General features: G+C 37.8%; 1 long non-coding RNA gene across 2 annotated transcripts; it reads right to left on the bottom strand.

The window, feature by feature from the left end:
- Window positions 1–251: 251 nt before the first annotated feature.
- On the bottom strand, window positions 252–2,151 carry LOC137048471 (uncharacterized). 2 transcript variants are annotated; one of them, XR_010899418.1, is made up of 3 exons: window positions 2,000–2,151; window positions 1,360–1,481; window positions 252–650 (listed from the first exon to the last, which is right to left on the bottom strand). It is a non-coding gene; the product is annotated as an uncharacterized lncRNA (long non-coding RNA). The 2 variants fall into 2 exon arrangements; XR_010899417.1 differs by having other exon boundaries at window positions 1,376–1,481.
- Between the last annotated feature and the right edge of the window lie 5,487 nt (window positions 2,152–7,638).

The raw sequence follows: 7,638 nt of genomic DNA, 5'->3' as shown, positions 1-7,638 counted from the left end.
CATCTTCAGTTAAGCTTGAAGTGTTTGTAATCCTTCCCTTTATTTCACTGAAAACTGACATACTTGTCACAGCATGCAAGTATATACAACTTTTTGGAGCATTGTACCAAATATAATATAACCAGATAAAAAATGTTTACTTCTCAAGTAAAAATATTCTTAGTAATTAATTAGATAACCTAAATAAACTTGTTGAATGTGTATTTACTGTACCAAACACCATACACAATACTCACCATACTTTATCACTCAACACTTTATTGGAGGATACAGTATACAGTTGATAAAGTAGAATAAAGTCAAATTAGATTCAAGATAAATAAAAATGGGTTTTAAAAAACACATTAACATCATATTAATCCATTCACAGCTGCTGAAGCCACACAAATGAGTGCCACATAATCCCATCCAGTCAACTATGATACAGAAAACAGATTTGATATAGTGTTGGAAAATAATGATTCATTATTACAACTAGACTGGTTTCTGTCTCTTCCCTCTATCATGTTCATGTTCTTCTTCTTCTAAACAGTTCGCCCACTTGTACCCTACAGTATAATCAATGTACAGATGATGTGATCACTGATGTTGTGTAGCCTTTTCTCAACCAGAGGAAGAAGTCGTATAATCCGGCGTTCTCCAGTCCTGGTCTAAAAGTAAAACAACAAACACAATTCATATTAAGTTTAATGTACAGTCAGGTTAACCTATGTTCTTCAGTAAACTCTCCACCTCAAAATGGGCAGAAATGCCAATTCCTGATTTAAATTTACAAAGCAGCAGTCAGTACATAAAATAATATACACATTGAAGCATTATGTATAATATTTCAGCCCATAATATTAGCCAAGTACTGAACAAAAACTAATTTACCCATATCAACAGCAACCTTTTAAACAGTAGATCTTTTAGAAAGAACTAACCAGATATTTCAAAGAACGTTTACTATTTGATTCCTAATATGTCCCAACACATTATATTCTAAAGCTACCCAGACCCATCCATGGTCTACAAAACAATGGAGAAATACATGGAGTTTATAACAACTAAATGCTTTTTCCCACACTTGTCTACTTTTATCTAAGACAAAAAGACGGTGCAGTTTTTAAGAACTGAAGGCCAAAAGTGTAATAATAATTGTATCAAAAAGGGAAAACAAATATTTACCATTTTAAATAAATCCAAGATACAGAAACTCATTTGCTTATTTTAGGAGTTATTAAAATATTTAGACATGAATAATGGTACGTATTTTATCAGAGTAGAAAGAATGTTCACTGTTTAAATGAATAGTCCTTTGAGAGATCAACATCAAATTTTGTACTACATATTACAGCATTGCTTCAATACAAGACATACCAATGGACTTGCTCACTTTTCTGTCTTCTTCGGGCACAAGATGTCCATCTTCCTTCCTCACCCTAAACAAAGGACTTATTTTCTTAGCTTGCTTCGATATAAGGTCTGGTCTTTCTTCTCTTCTGTAAAACAAGAAAGTATAATTTACTCTGTGCAAATACTATTGTTTTTAAAACATATAAATTAAGACAGTTAAAAGTATGCAATAGCAAGCTATATCATAAGAATTTGTTTGAAAATGTAGATAACTCACTTGATTTTGTGATCACATAAATTATTTACATGCAAACGGGACGTTATAAACAGTGCAAGTGATCTGATTAAGAAAAAATAATTGAATATCTGATGTCAAGTGGCTTTTTGAGGCTTTTGCATCTGAACTCTTCATATACAAATACAGCTCTGGAAAAAAAATTAAGAGACCACTTAACATTTAGAAATCCATGTTAAGTGGTCTCTTCATTTTTTTCAGAGCTATATGTACGAGAATCATACGAATTTGACAACTTGTTAAATCTTGTGAATTATTAAGACTTCGGGAATATGTTCTTACTGATTGAGATATGGGATTTGTAAGAATAAGTAACAACAAATGCTTAATAAAATGTTTGATAAAGGGTTCAAACCAACTCATACATACCATTACAAATATTTGCTGTTGCAGCTTTTGGTTTTCTCCGTTACTTCTCCACAAACAAGAATGGGTTGACTGAGTCCGAGAGGCCCTTTTGGTCTTTTCAGGTAAAAAAAAAAAAAGAAAGAGAGAAAAAAGTCATAATATATAATATATAGCATTATAAAGTATACTATTTAAATAACAATATTTGGATTTTACATTAAAATGCATTTAAAGCATGGTAATTGTTGTGGCAACTGTTTATTTACAACAAATATCACATTAAAAATATCAATTGTTGTGGTTACTGTTTATTTACAACAAATATCACATTAAAACTACCAATACTGTGGTAAACGCATGGCAAGTGTTTTTATTTTTTTATTTTTTTATTGTGCTTCTACTACAAATGCCACGTTGGAACTACACTAGTAATTATTATTAAATATTGACAAATGTTTAAAGGTCTATAGCACGTCACGTGACAGTGTTTAATCACCCTATTAGCAAGGTGTGTTTATTTAGAAAGCAAAGAAATGCAAAGCCTCAGTGGAGATGATGACAGATACAATGCAGTGACTGAACATGATCGATAACGACAAGCAGAAAATACTTTATATCAAATATTAGGACATAATATGTATGACTACTCACCAACATGTGGCACACGTGATCTGATGCTAAACATCGCGATGTGTTCAGAATGAGACTTCTTCAGCGCGATTTCATACCGATAGAATTGCCGTCTAATGTTGACGCCAAAGGTTTCCCACTGAAAGCAATTGGGTTCCCAGTTCGTCCATCGCGTGACGCCGAGGGGTCTACCTGTGGCGTCTTCAGTGTGACGCCGGGGCGCGCGTGGCGCGCGGCGCGGATAGAGACGGTGATTGCTTTTGGGTCTTTTCTTCACACAATTCAATCGTTTGGCCTCAGAATAGTTGGACTTTTTCAATAAAGTGTGCCTGTTCTCTGTTACAGTCTGTGTTTTATATCATATAATACGCAAATGGGTAGGTTTAGGGCGGGGTGGGGTTTGACTGCTGTTTCAAACGTGTATCATAGCGTAAATAAATGTAAATACAATTGTGCTGGCTGATTAAATTGAGAATCACACTCCAACATGTCATAATGTAAAAAATATAACCCAATATATTCCATCATAACGATAACATTCACATGCCCAACACGTCTGTTTATGACGTCCTAGGTTTCTCATTGAAATCAGTGGATTACCCAGTACGTCGAAAAATGGCGATTTAGGGGTACCCTGTGCGTCAACAGCTGACGTCAGGGTCCCTTGACCGTTCGGCAACATTTGACGAGTAGGGGTGAGACTGTGTTGTTATAACTGCCAAAATCAACTTCTAAAACCTAATAAGAAGTCAGTACTTTTTTCTGCCGTCCAAGGACAGGAATTGCAAATATAGTTGAATCTGTCGCATGAGCTCACATTAATGGAACAGGCTCGGACACATTTATGCAAAGCCGTCTCTTTTAATTAATGTCATATTGTAAGTATGCTGTTCACTTAAAGTTTGGACTTCATGTGGTTTTATCGGAGGAGATTTATCACGGTGTTCATGCTGAATTCCAGAGCGTTTCATTACTGTCGTGGCTGGTGTGCTGTGACGCTGCTCGAATTACAGCACACTCGTGTGCTCCTGATCAAAGCTGACTTCATCACGCTTGTTTATTTTAGATATCCATGCTTCACTGGATGTTTTTACATGCTCTCGGCAACATCTATTTGTGTGTACATTTACCATTTGAAAATGTGAAACCTTGCTACATACGCTTGGGATATTTTTATTTTACCAGCTAATATAAGATATTATAAGCTTATAGCATGTGAAAGTGTGTGTGATTTCCCTTGTGACCTGATGTTATCTGGTGTGATCTACTTTCAGCATGCACGATTACACACAGGACACTTTATTTGTAGAAGAATGTCCCAATTTTTTTAGTTTCAAGATAAATAGCAATCCAATGTAAATTGAACTGGCTAAATTTGACCAAACAGTTGTCAAAACAATGCATTCCAACATGAAATCTGCGCCCACTGAAAGCACTGAAGGTTTCCACAGAATTTAAAGCAACCGTCTATTGCAAAGTCCTGCACATTCACTATATTTTCACTATAAAGAACCTTTTGTAGCCTGACAAGCCAGACCCACAACAAGATGTTTGGTCTGGAAACTCATCATTGGCAGGGCTCAATCCGAGGGGCGGGATAAACGGTTGTCTTTCAAACTCCCACTGCCGCAATAGGATAGCGCTACAACCAACCAGAGCAACGAAGGAGAAGCAGAGCTAGTGTAACCGTGCGTTCACACCGCCGCCGGCGAGAGCGTCAAAATTCGCTCTTGCCGCCCTGACAACGACGCTGTAGAAAGCTCCGTGGACGTGCTGCCGCTCTGACGTAGATCTAATGTTTTTTCTTTTTTTAAACTGTATTTAAAGAGGCCGCAAATCAAACTAATCAAACAAGCATATTGATGGATATACTAACCACAAGTAGGGTATAAATTAACTTCATGAAATCGTTTAAATGTGAAAGTAAGAATTAATTGCACACCCGCTGAACAACGAGCGTTCTTGCGCCTATAAAATAGTGTTGCGCGACTTCTTAACAAATTACACATCACTATGAATGATCTTGTCATTAATGATAGGGAAACCCGCACAGCAATGATCAACCTCTCCTACAAATTGCTTGGGAACTAATGTGGTCGGAACCAAAGTTTACAGGCCTGCGTTCTCTGGATTTCTCTCAAGCGGAGCACTTCTACATTCTGACTGGTTGCCGCCTGTTGCCGCCGAACCGCGTCATAGCTCATTACCATAAAGTTGAGCTGATTTCAACTCTCCTCAACACCCAAATCGTCCAAGACGCGCCACGCCGCTCTCGCCGGAGCTCGCCGCCCGGCTCCCATTGAAAATGAATGACTTCCGGCCAGCTTGACGCTCTCGCCGCCGGCGGTGTGAACGCACAGTAAAGATTAAACTTTCGCCGTATCCGGTCGGCAAATCTCAGAACACATCTTCCCTTTTTAAGAATGACTTCAGTGCCGTTCTTTGTTCTTTTCTCAGAGAAAAGCTTAACTCCAAGTCTTCCAGAGTCGCGGTCAGAGCTGATTCGATAGACCGCCGTTCGCCAGTTTCTGTGTTTACTAGAAGCACGCAAGCGCAACTCTGCCATCATTATGTTAAGCCTATACACGATGTGATTGGCCCGACCAGAGTTTGGTTTTTCCAGCTCAGAAGGGTATTGAGAGTTGCTAGACGACACTCGCGGCAGATTAGATTTGCTGCCGCTACGGTGCGTCTAGATTTCTAGGCTAAATCTTTTGTGTAATGGAAAGGTTTCATGAATGTTAAAAGTTCATATATTCCAATAAAGAACCATGTAATGTTAGTGTAGAGAAACTGCCATTCACCAAGTTCTGCACATCACCCACTTGCTTATTTAAATACAATTAAAAAAGTCCATTTGATGCCAATTTAAAATGTTTTACACATTAAAGGGATAGTCCCTTTAATTACAATTCTGTCATTAGTTACTCACACTCGTGTCGCTCCAAACCTGTGAGACTTTCGTTCATCTTTGGAACACAAATAAAGAGCTTTCTGTGCCTCCATTGACGGATACACAACCACCACTTTAAAAAGTTCACAGAGATCGTAAAACTATGAATTGAGCAGTTTAGTCCAAATTTTCTGGAGACACGGTCGCTTTATATAATGAACAGATTGAATTTAGGCTTTTATTCATATATAAACATTCATCAACTCACACATCAGTTGTGGTAAACGAAGCTCAAGCATGTTCGCTGGATGTGTGAGGACCAGTGAGGTTCATTCTGTTTTTGTTCAGTGATTAAAGGTCCCATGGCATGGATTTTTTATTATTATTTTATAATGTATCCTAAGGTGTACTTATATTGTTAGTATGGGTTTTACATCAAAAATGTCATCATTTAGAAATAAATGTTGATATTAGACCTCTAGATTGAATGCTCTGTTTCAAGGGGCGTGTCTGCTGAGAGACGTCAGTGAAAACACCCACTGTTGTGATTGGCTGACATCTTTACATTTGAAATTAGATTTTTTTGGCGGAGGGGGCGTTGTTAAGAGAGGTCTGCATGCAAGCGCTGCCAGCCAGAGGGAGACAGCGAGCTGGGGAAAGATTTCTGAGAAAGTGTTATTGTACCGAGTTGTTGAGAGCGCTGTGAGCGTGAGGTTATTTTGTTTGTGTCTGAGAGCTCTGAATAAACACGTGAACATTATAACATTACTTCTCTTACAAAATGCTTTCACCACAACTAACAACAAACATGACATCGACATGAATACAGTAAGAGCTTCTGATCGCTCTCTGTAGTTTAATCATTTACATAACAGATTTGTTTCATGCTACTAACAGAAACGACGTTAAGTTTATGGTTTTAGTCACTGGCTTGATTTACTGGTGCATCAAGACGGCCAGCGGCAGGACTGACCGTTTTAAACGATTTAGAAAGAAAGTCTGTGTGAACTTGAATGATTAGCTACACATCAAAACTCACTGATCCCAGATCAGACATTAATGAACACTGTTACTCACTGTCTGTAGCGCTGCTGTTGAATCCGTATGATAACGCTTCTTTTGACATCACGACTCATAAACTGAATTCATTCTCTACTAATTCTCTGGACGGGCAAAGCAGAGGAAGGAGAGGAAACCTTTCCTGAGGACGTCATAACAGAAGAATTCAAGATCAGCTCGTCTGAGCTCTCATTTTTCTCAGTTTACACCGATCAAAATTTCTAGCCACTTGGGGACAACATTCAGGCTAGGGGAACTCATATTAATGTTGAAAAACCTCATAAAATGAAAATTTCATGCCATGGGACCTTCAATGTAAATAAGCATACATTTAATCTGTTCATCATGAGGACAGAAAGACCAACAAAGAATTGAAAAAGAAAAAAACATATTTTTTTTATTTAATTTTTTTTTTTTCGAACACTAAGGGGGGGGGGGGTTTATTTTGTATTAATTTGCCTTCATAATCTAAGAACAAAATAACCCCTCTGTCTTCCAGCGACATCGCTCCTCTGATGGCGAGACAAACTGTCACTAACATGAGATCGACCAATAGCAAACCACAACCACAAATAGACAAAGCCAAGTCCCATCCTACATTTTTTCTTGTTCAAGAAGCCGCTTCACTCAGATATACAGTCTTGTTCAAAATAATAGCAGTACAATGTGACTAACCAGAATAATCAAGGTTTTTCGTATATTTTTTTATTGCTACGTGGCAAACAAGTTACCAGTAGGTTCAGTAGATTCTCAGAAAACAAACAAGACCCAGCATTCATGATATGCACGCTCTTAAGGCTGTGCAATTGGGCAATTAGTTGAATTAGTTGAAAGGGGTGTGTTCAAAAAAATAGCAGTGTGGCATTCAATCACTGAGGTCATCAATTTTGTGAAGAAACAGGTGTGAATCAGGTGGCCCCTATTTAAGGATGAAGCCAACACTTGTTGAACATGCATTTGAAAGCTGAGGAAAATGGGTCGTTCAAGACATTGTTCAGAAGAACAGCGTACTTTGATTAAAAAGTTGATTAGAGAGGGGAAAACCTATAAAGAGGTGCAAAAAATGATAGGCTGTTCA

The sequence above is a fragment of the Pseudorasbora parva genome, chromosome 19 (assembly GCF_024679245.1).
Source record: "Pseudorasbora parva isolate DD20220531a chromosome 19, ASM2467924v1, whole genome shotgun sequence".
In the NCBI taxonomy this organism is placed as follows: Eukaryota; Metazoa; Chordata; class Actinopteri; order Cypriniformes; family Gobionidae; genus Pseudorasbora; species Pseudorasbora parva.
Note: the sequence above shows the minus strand (reverse complement) of the source record. Positions and strands in the feature narration are given on the sequence as shown.